The 23,064-nt window shown below is 37.3% G+C and overlaps 1 non-coding gene across 1 annotated transcript; it reads left to right on the forward strand.

The window, feature by feature from the left end:
- The first annotated feature begins 647 nt into the window (after positions 1–647).
- Positions 648–750, forward strand: LOC118580916. Its single transcript, XR_004944578.1, has one exon. It is a non-coding gene; the product is annotated as a U6 spliceosomal RNA (small nuclear RNA).
- Positions 751–23,064: the final 22,314 nt, after the last annotated feature.

A 23,064-nucleotide genomic window follows, 5' to 3' on the forward strand; every position in this document is an offset into this window, starting at 1 on the left:
AAATAAAAGAAGCCAGTGAGATAGACAGCTTCATAAGCCCAGGGCTGGGAATGCAGAACCAGGGGGAAGGTTGGGCTCACTGGCCAATCAGAGCAGCGTACTTGATGATTTCCAGGACATTGGGAGACCATCTCTCCAAAACTGGGGTGGTTAGTGCCTGAGAAGCAGCACCAGTAATTGTCCTGTTGTTTTCACATGCATTTATATACATGTGGAGACACACCTGTGTATGCACATATATCCACAAGCATATGAACATGCACACACACACACACACACACACACACACACACACACACAGGCACACACAAAGAAATAAAACCTTAAAGTTGCAATTAAGTTTGTAGCACTTTCCTATTCCATTACTCCACCCAATTTTCCAATTTCCACCAAAACCCTGAAGTGGAATACTTATGATTTGTTTCTATGCTTACTGAATAGGTTTTCACAATTCACTAAAGTAGAAAACTTACTGATGTGATTTAAAATATTACAGAATATACCATGATTTACATACCATATATAAAAAAATTGAACAGAAAACTCAAGTTATATATTTATGGATTTAATAGTAGTTAAGATACAAAAACTAGGTTTATATTTAGTATCACGAGTGAACATAAGTACCACAAACACAGTAAGTGTGCCTGCTTTGGCAGCATATGTACTAAAATTTGAACAATATAGAGATGATTAGCATGGCCCCTGTGAAAGGATGATACACAAATTCATGAAGCATTCCATATTGTTAAATTCAAAATAACCAACCTAGAGCTGATATACATGAATCAAATTTAAAAACTCATACAGCTGTGTGGAACAGTGTTATATAAATACACAGTTTATCATAATCACGAAAGGATATTTAATGTGTTTCTACCTTTTCCCCATTTCAAGTGTGGATACAGTGAATGTTTTACACTTGTTTTTTACACTCAGAAAAATGATTCCTTGCAAAGAATTTTTTCAGCATTATGCACTCACTCATAGCTGCTTTCACCGAAGATGGATATACATCCCAATATTTTATGAAAATCAATGATAAAGCTGTATTTAGAGTACTATTTTGTTTAGAATGCATTTGGTTCTCCACCTAGCAACGATAACAGAAAATTTGCACACTAATGGTTGGATATACTTGTTTCATATGAATTTTTATGGGTAAAAGTTTGATGTTATAAGGTCTAGAGAATTTTAAGTGGTTTTTGGAGCTGGTCAATATTTTTTTTTCTTTTTTTGGTGTCTAAAATAATGATTTTTTTATTATTATTATATTTGTGTTTTAATTTTACACATCAGCCATGGGTTCCCCTGTCATCCCCCTCCCGCCCCTACCCCTACCTTGCTCCCATGCTCTCCCCTGCATACCCATCTCCTTCAGGGCCAAGACTCCCCTGGGGTTTCATTTAAATCTGGTGGATTCAGTACAGGCAGGTCCAGTCCCCTCCTTCCAGGTTGAGCAAAGTGTCCTTGTGTAAGCCCAAGGTTCCAAACAGCCAGCTCATGCACTAAGGACAGGTCCAGGTCCCCAGCCTGGATGCCTCCCAAGCAGTTCAAGCTATTCAATTGTCTCACTTATCCAGAGGGCCTGATCCAGCTGGGGGTTCCGCAGCTTTTGGTTCATAATTCATGTGCTTCCATTCATTTGGCTATTTGTCTCTGTGCTTTTTCCAATCTTGGTCTCAACAATTGACGCTCTTATAGTCCCTCCTCTTCCTTAGCAATTGGACACCTGGAGCTCCACCTGGGGCCTGGTTGAGGATCTGTGCATCCACTTCCATCAGTCACTGGATGAGAGTTCCAGCATGACTGTTAGGGTGTTTGGCCATCTGATCACCAGACAAGGTCAGATTAGGCATTCTTTCGAACATTGCCAGCAGTCTACAGAAGATATATCGTTGTGGATTTCTGGGGACCTCTCCAGTACTCTGCCTATTCCTGTTCTCATGTGGTCTTCATTTATCATGGTATATTATTCCTTGTTCTCCCTTTCTGTTCTTGATCCAGCTGGAAACTCCTGCTCCCCTAAGCTTTCTTTCCCTCAAACCTTGCCCTTCATTACTCCCACTCTCATCCAGGTTGTTCATGTAGATCTCATTCATTTATCTGTCATTGGGTGATCCTTGGGTCTTTCCCAGGGTCCCATTTTCTAGGTAGCCTCCCTGGAGTTGTGTAGCAGTCTAGTCATCTTTGTTTTCATCTAGTATCCTCCTGTGAGTGAGTACATACCATGTTTGTCCTTCTGAGTCTGGGTGACCTCACTCAGGATGATTTTTTCTAGATCCATCCATTTGCCTGCAAACCTCATGATGTCATTGTTGTTTCTCTGCTGAGTAGTACTCCATTGTGTATATGTACCATAATTTCTTTATCCATTCTTCAGTTGAAGGTCATCTAAGTTGTTTCCACGTTCTGGCTATTACAAACAATGCTAATATGTACATAGCTGAGCAAATGCCCTTGTGGTATGATTGAGCATTCCTTGGGTATATGCCCAAGAGTGCTACAGCTGGGTCTTTGGGGAGATGGATTCCCAATTTTCTAAGGAAGCACCATATTGATTTCCAAAGTGGCTGTACAAGTTTGCATTCCCACCAGCAGTGGAGGAGAGTTCCCCTTGCTCCACATCCTCTCCAGCATAAGCTATCTTCTGCATTTTTGATCATAGCCATTCTGACAGGTGTAAGGTGGTATCTCAGAGTCGTTTTGATTTGCATTTCCCAGATAATTAGGGATTTTGATCAATTCCTTAAATGTCTTTCAGCCATTTGAACTTCCTCTGTGGAGAATTCTCTGTTTAGTTCTATAGCCCATTTCTTAATTGGACTGTTGGGCATTTTGATGTCTATTTTCTTGAGTTCTTTATATATTCTGGATATCAGCCCTCTGTCAGATGTGGAGTTAGTGAAGACCTTTTCCCATTCTGTAGGCTGTTGCTTTGTCTTGTTGACCATGTCCTTTGCTCTACAAAAGCTTCTCAGTTTCAATAGGTCCCATTGATTGATTGTTTCTCTCAGTATCTAAATATATTGTTGTTATATTTAGAAAGTGATCTCTAGTGCCAATGCGTTCAAGAGTACTTCCTACTTTCTCTTCTATCAGGTTCAGAGTAACTGGATTTATGTTGAGGTCTTTGATCCACTTGGACTTAAGTTTTGTGCATGGTGACAGATATGGATCTATTTGCAGCCTTCTACACATTGACATCCAGTTATACCAGCACCATTTGTTGAAGATGCTTTCTTTTTTCCATTGTACATTTTTGGCTTCTTTGTAAAAAATTCTATGTTCTTAGGTGTGCGGGGTTAATGTCAGCATCTTCAATTTGATTCCATTGGTCCACCTGTCAGTTTTTATGCCAGTATCAAGCTGTTTTTATTATGGTAGCTCTATAGTAGAGCTTGAGGTCGGATATCATGATGCCTCAAGAGGTTGTTTTGTTGTACAGGATTCTTTTGGCTATCCTGGGTGTTTTGTTTTTCCATATGAAGTTGAGTATTATTCTTTCCAGATCTGTGAAGAATTGTGTTGGTAATTTGATGGGGATTGAGTTAAATCTGTAGATTTCTTTTGGTAAGATCGCCATTTTTACTATGTTAATCCTGCCTATCCATGAGCATGGGAGATCTTTCCATTTTCTGACATCTTCTTAAATTTCTTTTTTCAGGGACTTAAACTTCTTGTCATATAGGTCCTTCACATGCTTAGTTAGAGTAACCCCAAGGTATTTTATATCATTTGTGGCTATTGTAAAGGGTGATGTATCTCTGATCTCCTTCTCAGCCTGTTTGTCTATTGTATATAGGAGGGCTACTGAATTTTTTGAGTTGATCTTGTATCCTCCTATGTTGCTGAAGGGTTTTATTAGCTGTATCAGTGCCTTGGATGCATTTTTGGGGTCACTCATGTCATGTCATGTCATCTGCAAATAGGGAGAGCTTGACTTCTTCCTTTCCAATTTGTATCCTCTTAATCTCCTTATGTTGTCTTATAGCTCTGGCTAGAACTTCAAGTACTAATTGAATAAGTATGGGGAGAAGGGACATTGCTTTGAGTTTCTCTCTGTTTAATTTGATGTTGGCTGTTGGCTTGCTGTAGATTGCCATTATTGTTTTTATGTATGTTCCCTGTATTCCTGATCTCTCCAAGACCTTTATCATGAAGGGGTGTTGGATTTTGTCAAATGCCTTTTCTGCATCTAGTGAGAGGATCACATGTTTTTTTTTTTTTTTTTTCCTTTGTGTTTGTTTATATGGTGTATTACATTGATGGACTTTCATATGTTGAACCACCCTTGCATCCCCAGGATGAAGCCTACTTGATCATGGAGGATAATTATTTGATGTGTTCTTGTAGTCTGTTTGCCAGTATTTTATTGAGTATTTTTGCATCAATGTTCATGAGGGAAATCGGTCTGTAGTTGTCTTTCTTTGTTGCATCTTTATTTGGTTTAGGAATCAGGATAATTGTAGCCACATAGAAGGAGTTTGGTAATATTCCTTCTGCTTCTATTGTGTGGAACAATTTAAAGAGTATTGGTATTAAGTCTTCTTTGAAGATCTGGTAGAATTGTGCAATGAAACCATCTGGTCCTGGGTTTTTCTTGGTTGGGAGACTTTTAATGACTTATTCTATTTCCTTAGGGGTTATTGGACTATTTAAATGGTTTATCTGCTCTTGATTTAACTTAGGTATGTGGTACCTATCCAGAAAATTATCCATTTCTTTTAGATTTTCCAGTTTTGTGGAGTAGAGGTTTTTGAAGTATGACCTGATGATTCTCTGGATTTCCTCATTGTCTGTTGTTATGTCCTCCTTTTCATTTCTGATTTTGTGAATTTGGATGCTCTCTCTCTGTCTTTTGGTTAGTTTGGATAAGGGCTTGTATATGTTGTTGATCTTCCCAAAGAACCAACTCTTTGTTTCATTAATCCTTTGTATTGTTCTCTTTATTTCTATTTTATTGATTTCTGTTCTCAATTTGATAATTTCCTGGATTCTATTCGTCCTGAGTGACTTTGCTTCTTCCTGTTCAAGTGCTTTCAGGTGTGCTGTCAAGTCACTAGCGTGAGATTTCTCCAGCTTCTTTATGTGGGCATTTAGTGCTATGAATTTCCCTCTTAGCACTGCTTTCATAGTGTCCCATAAGTTTGGGTATGCGGTGTATTCATTTTCATTGATCTCTAGGAAGTCTTTAATTTCTTTCTTTATTTCTCCCTTAACCCATTGGTGATTCAGTTGAGCATTATTCAGTTTCCATGAGATTGTAGGATTTCTGTAGTTTTTCTTTCTTTCTTTCTTTCTTTTTTTCTTTTTCTTTTTTTTTTTTTTTTTTTGAAATCTAACTAAAACCATTGTGGTCCGATAGAACACAGGAGGTTATTCCAATTGTTTTGTATTTGTTGAGATTTGCTTTGTGGCCAATTATCTGGTCCATTTTAGAGAAGGTTCCATGGGGGTGCTGAGAAGAAGGTATATTCTTTTTTGTTCAGGTGGAATGTTCTGTAGATATCAATTAAGTCCATTTGAGCCATAACATCATTTAAGACCATTATGTTTCTGTTAAGTTTCAATTTGGCCGCTCTATCCAGAGATGAAAGTGGGGTGTTGAAGTCGCCCACTATTAATGTGTGGGGTTTTACATGTGATTTAAGCTTTAGTAATGTTTCTTTTACATATGTGGATGCCCTTTTGTTTGGGGCATACATTTTCAGAATTGAGACTTCATCTTGGTGGATCTTTCCTGTGATGAGTATTTAATGTGCTTCATCATCTCTTTTGATTAATTTTAGTTTGAAGTCTATTTTGCTGGTTATTAGGATGGCTACACCAGCTTGCTTCTTAAGACCATTTGATTGGACAGTCTTTTCCCAGCCTTTTATTCTTAGGAGGTGTCTTGTCTTTGAATCTGAGGTGTGTTTCTTGTATGCAGCAGATAGATGGGTCCTGTTTTCATATCCATTCTGTTAGTCTGTGTCCTTTTATAGGTGACTTAAGCCCATTGATATTAAGGGATATTAATGACCAGTGATTGTTCGTTCCTGTTATTATTTTTATTTTTTGGTGGTAGTGTGTGTGTACTTCTCTTCTTTGGGGCTTACTGCTGTGGTGTTATCTATTGCCTGTGTTTTCATGGGTGTATCTGCTTTCCTTAGGTTGGAATTTTTCTTCTAGTGCTTTCTATAGGGCTGGGTTTGTGGATAAGTATTGTTTAAATCTGGTTTTGTCTTGGGAGGTCTTGTTCACTCCATCTATGATGATTGAAAGTTTTTCTGGGTATAGTAGTCTAGGCTGGCAACCATAGTCTCTTAGTGTCTGAATTATATCTGTCCAGGTACTTCTTGCTTTCAAAGTCTCCATTGAGTAATCGGGTATTATTCTGATGGGTTTGCCTTTATAAGTCACTTGGCCTTTTTCCTTTGCTGCCCTTAATATTCTTTCTTTATTCTGTACATTTAGTTGTTTAATTATTATGTGGCGAGGGGACTTTTTTGGGGGGTCTAGTCCTTTTGGTGTTCTATAGGCTTCTTATATCTTCATAGGCATTTCGTTCTTTAAGTTGGGAAAGTTTTCTTCTATGATCTTGTTAAATATATTTTCTGTGACTCTGAGTTGGTATTCTTCTCCTTCCTCTATCCCCATTATTTGTAGGTTTGGTCTTTTCATGGTGTTCCAAATTTCTTAGACATTTTGGGTCATTACTTTGTTGGTTTTAGTGTTTTCTTTGTCTGATGAATCTATTTCTTCTACTGTATCTTCAACACCAGAGATCCTGTCTTCCATCTCTTGCATTCTGTTGGTTATACTTGCATCTGAAGTTCCTGTTTGTTTACGCAGATTTTCTATTTCCAGCATTCCTTCTGCCAGTGTCTTCTTCATTTTTTTCTATTTCCCTCTTCAGGTCTTTGACTGTTTCCCTTGCTTATTCATGATTTTCTTTCAGAGACTTATTGTTTTCTTCTGCTTTAATTGTCCTTTCCTCTAGTTTTTTATAGCGTTCTTCACATTTTTTTGTTTGTCTGTTTCTCCACTTTATTTTTGATTTCGTCTATATAAGGCTATATAGCCTCTTCATGATGTTCCTTATAAGGTTGTTTTCTTCTTCTTCTTCCCTTCCATGATGTTCAGTTCTAGCTGTTGGAGAAGGGCTAGGTTCTGGTGATGCTGTATTGCTCATTATTTTGTTGTATGTACTTCTGCCTTGGTGTCTGCCCATCTCCTTGTGGGTTCGTTCTTGGTCATATCAGTGTACTTGGTCTAGACAGAGCTTACAGATTTAGGGAGCCTCTCTCTGGTCCAGATGGAAGCTCTGGGCTGGATGGGAGCTCTGGTCCAGATAAGAGTGCTGGCTGGATAGGAGCTGGGGGGCTGAACTCTGAATCTCAGGAAGTCCCTGGGACCTCCTTATCTTGTCCAGATGGGAGCTCCTCTTGTCCAGATTGGAGTTCTGGGAGAGGATGGAAGCTCTGGTCCAGATGGGAGTTCTGGGGAAGGATGGAAGCTGGGGGCTGGTTTCTAAGTCTCTGGAAGTGGCTGGATCTCTAGCAGATAGGTGTGGGGGCAGGGCGTGGAAGTTTTAGGGTTCACCAGAGGGTCTTGGAGAGGGGGAACCTTCCTGGTGGGGATGGGGCGTCCTGCCCTATGGCTAGAACCTAGGGCCCAGTTGGGCAGGTCTTTCCTGGAGTGGCTGGTGCCCTGGCCTGTGACCCAGGTGTGGGCCTCTCTGGGTGTGTCCTCAGGCACTCACCTCTGGTCCAGGTGGCATTTCCAGGGCAGGATGGAAGCTGGGGGCTCGTCTCTGATTCTCAAGAAGTGGCTGGAGTCTTGGGCAAATGGGTGTGGGAGCAGGGTTTGGAGACTGCAGGTTCTGCCTGCAGTCTTGGAAAAGGGGAGCCTTCCAGCAGGGCCTGCCACCATTTGGCTGGAAACTGGGGCCAAGTTGGGCATGTCCTCCTGGGATGGCTGGTGCCCAGGGGTGGGACCCAGGGGCAGTTGCCTCTCTGACTATAACCCCAGGCACTCACTTGTGGTCCAGATGGGAGTTCCGGGCTCAAATGACAAATTTTAAAAATCAATCATTCTAATGTTATAATTTGAAGACATATAAAAATAATTATATATTTCTATGTTAAATAATAGTGATAGAAAATATCAAAAAGTCATTGTTTTCCATGCCTGGAAGGATGGCTCAGTGGTTAAAAGTACTTGCTACTCATTTGGAAAACCCCGATTTGATTCCTAGTACCCACACGGTAGCTCACAAAACATCTAAAACTACAGTTTCATAGATACCAATATTAGCACCAGACAGGTACAAACATACATGCTGGCAAAACACAGAAAATCAAAATAAATAAACACACTTTTAAAACTCAGTGTTTTTCATCAATAAATCACTGTGTTTCTATGAGAGCAGGAAGCATTGAACTCCAAAGCTATACATTTTGAAACAAGATCACAATGAAGTGACTAGATGCAACACAGGGAACATTGGGGACTCATTTCATGTTTGATTTGCAGTAAGATTTACATTACTGTGCTTTAAAAAACTTCGGAGAATTGTCAGTTATTTCATGATGCCCATGTTTAGTTACATGAACCATATATGAACACTCACAGATTAAAGCCTGGGTTATAAAGTATGCACTGAACAGAAGAAATACTTGATAATTGTGTAGGAAATGTTTGAACATGCACATGTGTTTTCCAAGATTTTCGTCATTTCACATGCTCTACATGTGAGAAACCTTGTTATTCATTCCTACAATCCTTCATATTTTAAGTGTTTTAGGAATATTAAAACAATTTCTTTCACCATTATTTAATTTGACATCTTTTCACAGACTTAATTAGCATTAATATTTATTATTCTGTAATTCCTGTAAGTAAATAAACTAACACATAGTCTTCTAAATAAAAGTGTATATCTGAGTGTGTGTGTGTGTGTGTGTGTGTGTGTGTGTGTGTGTGTGTAGGTTTTGCATGTTGGAAGTCAATGTTTTTACATGACAATTTTACTCTAATTTTATCCATCATGCTTTTGTTAATATCTTTCTGCTGTTTAGGCTTTAACTTTTCATTTCTGTTGGGCTGGCTTTATTTACATTTGTCATTAATGTTTTTCTTTTTTGTTTGATAATTTGTCTCTGTACTCGAAGTCAAATAATTTTCTATTTTACCCTAAGGTTTTGCTTTGTATATTTATATTTAATTAAGAAGACCATATGTACAGTATATACAGTTGAATGATATAATATATGTATATATATGTATATCACATTATATATTACAGTATGGTGCTGGAGAAGTACATGAGAGTTCCACATCTTGATCTACAGACAACACAAAGTGTATGGTGTACCACACCTAGTATAGCTTGAGCAAAGGAGACTTCAAAGCCCACCCCCACATTGGGCACACTTCTTCCCACAGGGCCAAACCTACTCCAATCCCCTGTAAAATTAAAATCATAAATCAGATCACATACTTTTAACATTTAATGGCACAGCATATACATTACCATTCCAAAACATAGGAAGGGGCTGTAGTGAGGAAACACTTGACCAAAACAACACCAAAAATGAACTGGGGAAACTCTAATCTCTGCATCCTCATGTCTGATGTCAAAAGATCTCCAACTTCTTTCAGCTTTGTTGACTGAAACATACTTCTTTCTCTTGGACTAGTTCCACTCCCTGTTAGCAGCTTTCCTTGGCAGGCATCTCACAGCTCTGGCATCTCCAACAGCTTGAGGTCTCCAAGGAAATCCAGGCTTCAACTTTACAGCTTCACACAATGACCTCTCTAGGCCTCCATTCAGGGTCACCTCTGATACACTCCTGACCTCAGTGGCTTTCCTTAGACATAGATCAAATTCTATAGCTTATTTTTCTGTCCTTAACTCTAAAGTCAGAATGACATAGCCAAAGCTTACATGTTCTGTTGCTTGATGGGGTTGGAACATTCAATTACATCTTTACCAGCTTTCTGTTTTCCATGGTTTTCTTCACTGCATAAGCTTGGCTGTTCTTTAACTTGCTCTATAAACCAGACTGGCCTCAAACTCAGAGATCTGCCAGCCTTTGCCTTGTGAGTGTTGTGATTAAAGTTGAACACCACCAGACCTGACTCTAAACTTATTTTCAATTCCTTTTTACAAGTTGGAAACTTAACTGGATGGGATCATACCCTGAGGTCACACTCCCTTTATTCCATTTCTTAGCTGGTTTATCTCCTTGAATAAAGGAGTTAACTCTGTTCTACTCCCTGGTGCCACTTTTTCCTTCAATCTGTACATTTTCTAATTTTTCTTGCTCAGCTTGTTCTTTTTCATTGTAAATCTTATTAGAATGAACATGAGTAAACAAAACATAGGGTCTATACTAGGCTATTTTGAAACTTTTCTCTGCCAAAGGAATTAATCCAAAACTCTTCACTTTAGCCTCAGACTGACTCCCCAGAGATGGTGCAAAAGCTCTACATTCTTCACCAAGCTATGACAAGAATGATCTCTAGGCAACATACTGAATTTTTTCCTCTGAAACATCTTGAGCAATCCCCCACAGTTCAAGTCACTCTCAGCACCACTGACTTCCATGTTTCTACTAGTATGACCCATTAAGTAGCACTTAAAATATTACCCCAATAAAGTCTCTATTGTCTCAAACAAAAGCATGATGAGGCCTATCACAGCAATACCCCAGTCCCTGGTGCCAGTTTCTGTCTTAGAATTTCTATTGCTGTGAAGAGAAACCATGGCCAAGGCAAATATTACAGAGGAAAACATTTAATTGAATGACTTATAGCTCTGTGGTGCAGTCCATTATTATTGTGTTAAGACATGGCAGTGTGCAGGTGACACAGTGCTGTAAAGGTAGTTAGCTGAGAGTTCTGTACTTTTTTTCTAGCAACAGGAAGTTGTCCATCTCACTGGGTGTAGCTTGAACATAGGAGAGCTCAAAACTCACCCCCACAGTGACTCACTTCCTCCAACATGGTCACACCTATTCCAAAAAGGCCACACCTCTCATTAGTTTCAGTGTTTGGGACCATTTTCTTTCAAACTACCACAATATATTATAAAAGCAAGCTTATTTGTTAGCTACATTTTAAACAGTTTTAGTTTACACAGATCCTCAAAAAAGTATGTATAAGTGTGATTATATATATATATATATATTATATATATAATTATTTATAGTATACAGTAATTTGCAACATAATGTGACACTCATAATATTGAATAAAACAATACTCCAGACATTAATTACTTCATTATTCTAATTGCTTATCATCATCAAATGCATTTTTAAATATTTAATCCACTGAATATATTGTTTGCAAATGGAAATAGATGTCCTATAAGACATTTAACTTGATTATAAACTTATTTTGAAAAGTTTGAGTATATTTTATTCAAAATTATTTAGACATCCTTAATGAAAGTACTTGACAAAATATATACAAAATGAGTACAGTCAGCTGAGATTTTTGAAGCTTTGTGTAAACTGAAACTGAAACATGCTGACAAGAAATCTTGTTTTTATAAAATTAAGAGAAGTAGATTGAAAGATAATCCAAATCATTAAAATTTAAATTTGAATATCTAAATGATTTATTTATATGAAGAATATTTGAACATTACCTGTGTTAGTAATATGTGTTGCAGAAAATCAATTCTTGGTTTTATCTATTTGATTAGAAGTTATACAAATTTTGGACTACAGATCTTTGAACACTGAACATACTCTAACAGCCTAACCTATAAAACTCTCCAGATCTGCTATATTTTTGTTTTTGTTTATTTGTTTGTTTACTTTTACCAGTGTTATCTTAATAGTTCATTAACTCTGATTTCTGCTGTCCATATATTTCTATGTGTGGGACCTTCCACAGGACCATGGTAAACCTACAAGGAACATTATTATTAATGAAAACAGACTCAACAGTTCTGTAGCTATGGGTGGGGTCTCATGAGCACCTCCATCTCTCCATGCTGAAATGTTGACCAGTTTGTTCTTATGCATGCAGCAGCAGCTGCTGTGATTTCACGAGTGCAATGGTCCTTTCATGTCCAGAATAAATGGTTTTGCCCTAGTTCTCTTATAATCTTTCTACTACCTCTTCTACTATGGTCCCAGAGATTGGGGGAGGAAGTGTGATATAGATGTCCCAGTGTGGCTGAGTATGTCTCTGAATTTGAACATCTGAGTTTCTGTGTTAACCATATCTACCATGCAAAGAAACTCTTTGATGAGGTCTGAAAGCAGAGAGATACAAATTCAGAGAGAAATTTGATACTATGGCCAATTAGAAAAATATTGTAGTCAGTGTTGATCTTAGTGCCTGCAGTATCACTGTTCTATTTAGGAAGTTGTCTCTTGTGCCAATGTGCTCAAGGCTATTTCTCACTTTCTCTTCTATCAGGTTCAGACTAACTGGATTTATGATGAGGTCTTTGATCCACTTGGACTTGAGTTTTGTGCTGGGTGATAGATAAGAATATATTTGTGTTCTTCCACATGCTGACATCCAGTTATATCTCCACCAGTTTTTGAGTATTCTTTTTTCCATTGTATATTTCTGACATCTTTATAATAATCAGGTGTTCATTTACATCTCAGTTTTCAATTAGATTCTGTTGATGAACCTGTCAGTTTTTATTCCAATTCCATGTGTTTTTTTTATTATTAGAGATCTGTAATACAGCTTGAATCAGGAATGGTGATAACTTCAGAAGTTCTTTTACTGAACAGGGTTTGTCTTAGCTGTCCTTAGTTTTTTGTTTTTCCATATGAAGTTGAATATTGTTCTTTGAAGGTCTGTAAAGAATTGTGTTGGAATTTTGATGGAGTTTGCATCAAATTTGTAGATTGCTTTTGGTAGAATGATCATGTTTATCATCTTAATCCTACCAATCCATGAGCATGGGAGATGTTTCCATCTTCTGATATCATCACCAATTTCTTTCTTCAAAGACTTGAAGTTCTTATTATACAGGTCTTTCACTTGCTTGGTTAGAGTTATAAGGTATTTTATATTATTTGAGGCTATTATAAAGGGTGTTGATTCCCTGATTTCTTCCTCAGCCTGTTTATTATTTGTATATAGGAGGGCTACTTATTTTTTTGAGTTAATCTTATATCCAACCATATGACTAAAGTTTTTTTCTCCAGCTGTAAGAGTTTCCTGGTAGAAATATTGGGGTCAGTTGTGTATATTATCATATCTTTTGTGAATAATAATACTTTGACTTTTTCCTTTTCTTCCTTTCTGATTTGCATTCCCTTGATTTCTTTTAGTTGTCTTAATGCTGTAGCTAGAACTTCAAGTCCTATATTGAATAGGTATAGAGAAAGTGGACAACCTTGTCTTGTTCCTGATTTAGTGGAGTTGCTTTGAGTTTTTCTCCATTTAATTTGATGTAGGCAATTGGCTTGCTCTACTATATTTAGATATGTCTCTTTTATCCCTTATCTCTCTAAGACTTTTATCATAAAGGGGTGTGGATTTTGTCAAAGGCCTTTTCAGCATCTAATGAGATACCATGTGGGTTTTTCTTTCAGTTTGTTTATATGGTGGATTACATTGAAAGATTTTCATATGTTGAACCATCCTTGCAACCCTAGGATGAAGCCTATTTGATCATGGTGAGTGATCTTTTTGATGTATTCTTGAATTCAGTTTGTATTTTATTGTGTATATTTACTATAATGTTTGTGAGGAAAATTGGCCTTTAATTCTCTTTCTTTGTAGAATCTTTGTGTAGTTTGATTATCAGGGTAAATATGGCCTCATAAATTGAATTTGACAATGTTCTTTCTGTTTCTAGTTTATGGAATAATTTGAGGGGTATTGGCATTAGTTCTTTGAAATTCTGACAGAATTCTAAGCTGAAACCATCTGGCCCTGGACATTTTTGGTTAGGGGATTTTTAATGACTCCTATTTCCTTAGGTGTTATAAGTCTATTTAAATTGTTTATCTGATCTTGATTTAAGTGGTATTTATCAAAATTGTCCATTTCTTTCAGATTTTCTAATTTTTGTTGTGCAGGTTTATAAATTGTCACCTACTGAATCTTGAATTTCCTCAGTGTCTGTTATGTCCCCCTTTTTACTTCTGATTTTGTTATTTTGGATATTCTGTCTCCATCTTTTGGTTAGTTTGGATAAGAGTTTATCTGTTTTGTTGATGTTTTCAAAGAACCAACTCTTTGGTTCATTGATTCATTATATTGTTCTCTTTCTTTCTATTTTATTGATTTTAGCCCTCAGTTGATTATTTCCTGCTCTCTACTCTTCTTTGATGAGCTTGCCTTTTTATGTTCTAAATCTTTCAGGTGTTCTGTTAAGTCTCTAATATGGGATTTCTCAAAATTCTTTATGAATGCTCTTAATGCTTTGATCTTTCCTCTTAGCACTGCTTTCATTGTGTCCCATAATTTTGAGTATGTTTTGCATTCATTTTCTTGAATTCTAGCAAGTCTTTCATTTCTTTCTTTATTTCTGCCTTGATCCAAGATCATTCATTAGAGGCTTATTCATTTTTCATGAGTTTGTAGGTTTTCTGTTGTTGTTAACCAGCTTTAATCCTTGGTGGTCTGATAGGATACATGGGGTTATTTCAATTTTCTTGTATCCCTTGAGATTTGCTTTATGAATGATTAAATGGTCAATTTTGGAGAAACTTCTGTGAGGTTCTGAGAAGAAGGTGCATTCTTTTGTGTTTGGTTGAAATGTTTGTAGATATCAGTTAGGATCACTTCATTTATAACTTCTGTTAGCTCCATTATTTCTCTGTTTAGTCTTTGTCCGAGTGACCTATCCATTGGTGAGAGTGGGGTGTTGTATTCTCCCACTATTAGTGTGTGGGGTTTGATGTGTGATTTAAGCTTCAGTAAGGTTTCTTTTACAAATGTGGGTCCCCTTGCATTTGGGGCACAGACATTAATAATTGAGAAGTCATCTTGGTGGGTTTTTCCTTTGATGAGTATGAACTGTCATTTCCATCTCTTTTTACCAATTTTGGTTGGAAGTCTATTTTGTTAGATGTTTGAGTGGCTACATTAGCCTGCTTCATGGGTCCATTTGCTTGGAAAATCTTTTTCCAATCTTTTACTCTGAGGTAATTTCTATCTTTGATATTGAGGTGTATTTCTTGTATGCAGCGGAAGGATGGATCCTGTTTTTGAATCCATTCTGTTAGCCTATGTCTTTTTAGGGGAATTAAGTCTATTGATATTGAGAGATATTAATGACCAGTGATTGTTCATTCCTGTTATTTTGTTGTTGGTGATGGTAGTAGTGGTGTGTGTGTCTATATGTGTATGTGTGCATGCTGTGTATGTGAACTTCCCTTCTTTTCATTTTGCTGATGTGTGATTATTTATTGTCTGCATTTCCATGGGTGTAGTTAACCTCCTTGGGTTGGAATTTTCCTTCTAGTGCCTTCTGTAGAATTGGGATTGTAGATAGATATTGTATAAATTTACTTTGTCATGGAATATCTTGTTTTCTTCATCTCTGGTGATTGAAAATTTTGATTGGTATTCTAGTCTGGGCTAGCATCTGTGGTCTCTTAGAGTCTGTAAGATCTTCTGGCCATTGTGAAGTCTGGTGTAATTCTAAAAGGTGTGCTTTTGTATTTTACTTGGCCTTTTTTCCTTGCAGAAATATCCTTTCTTTGTTTTGTACCTTTAGTGTTTTGATTATTATGTGGTATAGGTACTTTCTTTTTGGTCCAATCTATTGGTATTCTGTAAGCTTCTTATACCTTTATAGGCATCTCCTTCTTTAGATTTGAAAACATTTCTTCTATGATTTTTTTTAGAAAATCTTTTCTGGGATTTTGACCTGGGATCCTTCTCCTTCTATTTCTATTATCATTAGGTTTTGTCTTTTCATAGGGTTCCAGATATCATGGATGTTTTGTTTCAGGAATTTTTTAGATTTAACATTTTCTTTGACCATTTTACCAATTTCTTCTATCATATATTCTCTGCCTGAGATTCTGTCTTCCATCTTTTTTATTCTGTTGATTATGCTTACATCTGAAGTTCCTGTTTGCTTACCTAGATTTTCCATTTCCAAGATTCCCTCAGTTTGTGTTTTCTTTATTGCTTCTATTTCCATATTCAAGTCTTTAACAGTTTTTTTTTTTCATTTTCTTCACTTGTCTGTTTTTGTTGTTTAATTTTTGGCTTTCTTTAAGCAATTTATTCATTTTCTCCTTTTTTATGATTTGTTAGTTTGCTTGTGTTTGCCTGGATTTCTTTAAGGGATTTACTCATTTTCTCTTTAAAGACCTATATCACATTCTTAAATTTGAATATTCAGGTTTTGCTGTAATAGGATAGATAGGCTGTGGTGGTGCAGTATTGCCCTGACTGCCATTGATTGTGTTCTTATACTGGTATCTAGGTATCTGGGTTTGGGATCAATATAGGCCCAGGCTCCAATTTCTGAGTTTATCTTTGTTTAATGGTTTCTGTTTCTTCTTTTGTCTTCTGGTCTTTGTGGTCTGTATTTCTAATGAATGGTGTGACCTCTGCCCTAGTAGGGAGTTTCTGTCAGAGTTAGGGGCTGGCCTTCTGGCAGCTGGTGTGGCCTTTGGTGCAGTAGGGGGGTCTCTCTTCTTCTGACTGATGTGGCTTGTACCTATTCTGGCTTTTCTGACTGGTATGGCCTGCACTTAAACATCAGTTAGCTCCAGAGGTGGAGATAGGGAGAAGGCTGTGGGGTTGGGCAATCATATGGAAAAAGGCATCAGCAGGGTGGGTATTTGGCATAGGAACCCTGGGCCTGGGAGGTTTCTGATGGCAGGTGGGACTCTACCTGTTCTGACTGGCATCTCCTGTACCCGAGGAACAGATATCTGCCTGTGTAGGGGCTCTGGGGGCAGGGTACTGGGGGTAGAACGTGAGAAGAAAGAGGTGTCATCAGGGTGGGTCTTTGGGTTCAAACTCTGGGCATGGGAGGATTCAAAGAGCAAGTGGGGCTCCTACCTATTCTTTTGTAATTTTATATTTCCATGGAAATGCTTTGTACCATATAAATGTGATGGTGTGGCCAATAATTGAACTTAGTCACAGTTTCTTGCAAATTTGGATAAAATGGCAAAGGATGGTGTCTCCATAGACTTCTTCCAAAAAATTATAATTGCAGTGCCTAATTTTTCTTCCTTCTTTTCTAAATGATTATCTGCCCATCTTCAACAAATAAAATCAGCACTTTTCATAGACCAGCAATTATGCTAAAAGTAGGGAATTCAGTAGAACCTAGACACATAAGAAGTCTGCTTTCCAGGATCTTCATTCCAGATGGAAATGAAATGATACAAAATATAAAGAGAAATTATTCATGAATTTGCAATAGATAACTGCAATGAATCCAATAGATAAGAGGCCACGGGATTTATAAGATAAAGAGGCAAAGGAAACTGCAATACAAAATGGACCAAAGACCCTAGACTTTCAAAGTATTAGAGAAAGTATGAAAGAAAAAAATAGAAAAATACTTTAAGTTATAGTAATAAATGCCAAGTCCCTCAACAGGACTCCAATAGCTCAGGAAATGGAGCTATTGATGAATGGGATTATGAAAAATTAAAAAGTTGCACAACAAAGAAAAGAATCAGCAGACAAAAGAACAGGAAGAAATTGATGCCAGCTGTATACCTAACATGTTTAAAATTCAACATGAACAAAGAGTTAAAAGAAACATCAGGAGAATAAGTCCTTAGATCATTAAGTGCGCAAGTAAACTCAAAAAACAGTTCTCAGAAGGACCATTGGTGTGACTGTCAATTATTTCATTCTCTTTAGAAATTAGAATCAAAAGATTAAAAGAGAAATTCCATATGATTCAGCTATAGAGTACATGCCCTCAAAGATTAAGTCAGTTTACAATTGAGATACCCACATACCCATGTTTATTTTTACATTCTTCTGTAGTTGGAGATCTTCTCTCCAGGTGCCACCAAGACCATGCAGACCCACAGCCCATGTATAAAATAATCACTCAGACACTTATATTACTTATAAACTGTATGGCTGTGGCAGGCTTCTTGTTATCTAGTTCTTCTATCTTTTAAATTAATCCATTTCTATTAATCTATACTTTGCCACATGGCTTGTGGCTTACCAGTACCTTACATCTTTCTTGTCATGGCAGCAGCATCTCCCCACCCAGCCTTCCACTTCCCACAGTTCTTGTCCTCCTTGTCCCGCCTACCCTATCCTTCCTGCCTGGCTACTGGCCAATCAGCACTTTATTTATTTTCACCAATCAGAGCAACACATTTGACATACAGAACATCCCACAGCACTTCCCCTTTTCTTTTTTACATGTCATGTCATCTTTAAATCCAAACCTTCCATTCTGATAGCAATCTCTGAAGTCTCCAGAAGGAAGATGGAGCCCCAACAACAACAACTCTACCCAATCCAGAATGATGCCGTGGTAATCATCATCATACTACACTTCTTGCCAGAATTTCAGACAATTTTACCCATTACTCTGAGAGTTGCTGCAGAATCTACAGTTAGTTTCACTGAGATTTAACTATCTGAGCTTTCTCACAATGTCCAACAGAGATACCATCACCCCTAAAGAGCAGGAAGCAATTCTAAGAAAACGACGCCCCTTCTCCTTAATGTTTCATCTTTCTCAGGGTTATGGATGATGGTTCTAGGGTTGGGGGTGGAAGAAACTGTTAAACTCAGTACTCTCCTTAAGGAAAGAAAATATGTCTCAAAAAAAGGTAAAAGAAGAGATGGAATGGATAGGTATAAGATATTATGGTAGACTATCATATACATTAGTAAACAAATTTAGTAAAATATCAGCCTTAGATAATTTGCACTGTTATGAATTCTCATATGTTGATACAAATATAAACTTTTTATATTCCTGTTTAAGATAATTTGTATATTGATACAAATACAGAACTGTGTGTTATAATGTACACATACTATTACTCTTATTTGAAATATTTGTATAGTGATACAAATGTAAATTTATATCTGTTATACTGTATGTATGTTCTACTTCTGTTTAAAATATTCTGTATACTGATATATATTTAGGATTATTATCATATTGCATATTACACTGTACATTCCTACCTCTGTTAAAGATATTTTGTGGGATTTAGCTCAGTGGTAGAGCGCTTGCCTAGCAAGCACAATGCCCTGGGTTCAGTCCTCAGCTCTGGCAAAAACAAAAAACAAAAAAATGATATTTTGTGTATTGTCACAATTTTAAAGTCATTGTCCTTTTACTGTACATTTGCTTACAGACTGTTTGCCTTGTTTACATGAAGCCTTAGTCCTTAGGTTGTTTAGGTAGATAAGACTTATAGATTTATTGTCACCTATGCTTGTCATCTCTATAATTATATTAGTTAGGTTATCCAGATTTATAAATACATAGGTTGGATGGACAGGTAATCTTCAAACACTTCATAGACCTAGACAACATGGCATTCAAATAACTTAGAATTCTGTTGACATGAGACACAATTGCTCCTGGCAGCACCAAATTGATCCTGAGAGAATGTTGGGCTTCTAAGAAATTTCCATTTGGAAGTTTGTCTTCTTGGCACAAAATGGCCTACTGGGCAAACAACTGCCCTTGCCTCAACTGCTCACAGTACAAATGCTGTCCTTTCTGGACAAGCAGGACACAAGGAAAACGACCACTGTACTCTGCCAAGGCAGGATCTTTCAGAATTCCTGCTTCTGAAAATAGTTTTTCAGATACTCTAGGCCTGTAGCCAATTTGAATGCACCAACAATGCTGAGAAACATTAGGTGACTGTCCAGGCTGCCAGCTGTCTTTGTCTACTCTTGCAAGACTCCCAAAAGAAGCTTGTGTCATTCTCCCATTTCTCAGGTATTATTATATTCCTTCTCAGGTCTTTGATGAGGATGAAGACTATCAGTTATAGTTACAAATTAGTATAGTAAATATATATATATGATAGAATATATTAAGTATTAGACTCAGGTTCTTTAGGATAGGACACCTTTTGAAATGATCTTCGTTACATGCCACCTACCCACGCTCTAGTCTTCCCTGGATTTTAGTATGTGTTTTTTGTTTGCATTGATTGTAGTTCTAACTTATCTAGGTGATTATCCCTCATTACTCCTGGACAATATTTGATGACCATTTATTTGTATATAGTCTTGTATTAACTTAGAACCTTCTTATTTAGACAAAAGGGGGAGATGTAGTGGGTAGCCATTCCAGCCTTGGCCTGGAAGTTCCAACCCCCACTGAGGCTTCAGTAATGGTCAAATCTACTAGGCGGGGCTGAGAGAGGATGCTGAAGACCTAGGTTCAAGAAGAGAGGCCTCTCTTGGTTCCAGGACCCTGGATGCTGGAGTTAGACAGAGCAGAGTTCTTCAGAGAACACTGCTGGACTGCACCATACCTTTCCCAGACCCTGCAACTTATTCTTTCATTTGTAAGCTACCCCACAAAATAAACCTTCCTTTTAACTACATGGAGTAGCCTTAATAATTTCACCAATATTCTTCAATATTCTAAGTTGTGTGTCATCAGCCTAAAGTTCTCACTAATGGGTAAATGAATAAAAAATAAATAAACCAAAACAATGAAATTTCAATTATCATAAAGGAACTAAATGTATCATTTCTCTCCCTACTAAAACCTCCTTCCCTATTATTGCCCTTTCCTGTCATGTCACCTGTGTCTTTTCCCTTCATTAAGGTCTCTCCTTTATCTTTCACATATGGTTCATTTCCAGTTTCCTGGATTCTTCAGGTATTCCATATTAAAGAAACAAATATATAGATTCAGCACTACTCACAGCAGTTGTGGGTGCTCACACAGGGCTTATACAAGATTGAGCCAATCAACATTCTAGTATTGAGTGGGGAGAAGGGCTTATAGCTCCCAGCAGTACTTGAGTTATTGACAGTTGATGGCTTCTGCAGGAGGGAGAGAGTAGGTTTTATTTAAGAATATGGCTACTGGTGGATCAACCATGCTCCAGTGGATGGTCCTCTAATCCAGAGGTATATGAACAGCACATACTGGAGTCAATGGATTATGGAATAATTAAAAAATAAGACAAGTTAGGGAAGGTACTGAGGTGGAGATATCTGAGGTGTGATTAAGCGAAAGAATTGGAAGTGAATAGAATCAAAATTCATTGTATAAAATCCTCAAGAACTAATAAAAATATACTAAAATCATGTTGTATATAAAACAAAATCATCCAGGATCAAAAGGACAAATATTACATGTGTGGTGGTCGATTGAAAATGCCCACCCTAACGGATTCGTGGATTGGAATGTTTGATTCCGAGCTGGTACTTGTTGTTTAGGAGGAATTGCCTTGTTGGACGAGATGTTTTACTTATCATGAAACATCTGGCTCTCTGACTTTTTTTTGTAGATCAGTTGCAAGTTCTCAGCTACTGCTCTAGTACCATGCCTGCTCTCCTGCTGCCATTTTATCTACCATCATGGTTATAGACTCACCCTCTGAAAGTGAAAGCAAATCCCCAATTAAATGTTTCTTTTGGTAAGTTACCTTGTTTGTGGTGTCTCCTCACACAATAGAACAATAACGAGGACACCATGTGTTCTTCCATAGGCGACATTTAGTAGCCATATAAAATAACATGAATATAGAAGAGAGAAGGGGCACTGTTTGGGAAGAGGAAGGGGGTTGGTGGATTGAAAAAAAATGAGCTTAGGAATGAACCCAGTCATTTGCCTTGCATGTCTGAAAATGTCACAAAGGAAGATTAATTATTTTGTGTGATTAAGATGGACTAAGAAAATTTCTTTACAAAGAAATATAGAAGTAAGTTACAGGATGATGATCACTTGGGAAGAAGTTCAAACATCTTTCTTGACAGATGGAGAATATTGAAAAAAATAATGACAAAGGATGAGTAATACAGCTATTGAGTTGAATTTATGTGTATAAATTCAATGTATATTAGTCATATACATGTGCCAGAAGTATTTTTAGAAGAAATATAAAATATGTACTAAGTTGAGACTCTAAGCCCAAAGCATGACAGATTTAGAATGAGAAAATGAGGAAAGAATCAGGGAGCCTACAGAAGTCAGAAGAAATGGAAATGCTTACTTTTGTGGGCAGTGGTCCTTAGTTATCATTTAATTCTTTTAAAATTTATCTCTTTTGAAATATATCCATTCTATTATATAAAATTATAAATTGCAGATTTAAAAAAATCATAAAGTAAACAAAAACACTACCACATTTTACTGGCTAGTTTTGTGTCCAGTTGACACAAGCTAGAGTCATCAGAGAGGAAGAAGCTCAGTTGAGGAAATGCCTCTATAAGATCCAGCTGTAAGCCATTTTCTCAATTAATAATGATCAAAGGGGGAAGAGGTATCCAGCCCACTATGGATGGCACCACCCCTGGGCTGGTAGTATAGGTTATTATGGAAATTTTGTCTGTGTTGTGGTCTGATGTTGAATGGAGTAGAGCATTGGTTGGAGAGGCAGGGTTCACATTAAGCTGGCAAGAATGGATCATGGAGTTCCTTGGCACACTTGGGAGAAGAAAAGGAGAGTCCCTCAGAAGAGGAAGAGGTGGGGTGCAGGGGTTGCAAAGCCTTTCCAGACTGGAAGTGGACAGTGGTGATGTGTTTTAATCCCTTGTGGTTCTCTCAGATTTTTATTCTTAATATTTATCCTCAAGTTTTATTTTTTAATAAATGATTAAAGAATACTGGGGTTTGATAAGAAAGTAGGCTGATAAAACCATGTTTAATAAGCCAAAAAGTAGCAGCCCTCCATAGTCTCTTCATCACCTCCTGCCTCCAGGTTCCTACCCTGCTTGGGTTCTTGCCTTGGCTTCCTTTGATGATGACCAGCAATGTGGAAGTGTAAGCCAAATAACCCCCCTCCTACCCAACTTGATTTTTGGTCATGGTATTTTCTACAAAGCAATAGAAACCCTAACTAAGACACACATAAATAACAGTGCCTAAATTACTTTGTGAATTTGGTAAAAGAGTCTCATAGGCTCTGTATTTTGTCTGTCAGT

The sequence above is a fragment of the Onychomys torridus genome, chromosome 3 (genome assembly GCF_903995425.1).
Source record: "Onychomys torridus chromosome 3, mOncTor1.1, whole genome shotgun sequence".
Classification (NCBI taxonomy): Eukaryota; Metazoa; Chordata; class Mammalia; order Rodentia; family Cricetidae; genus Onychomys; species Onychomys torridus.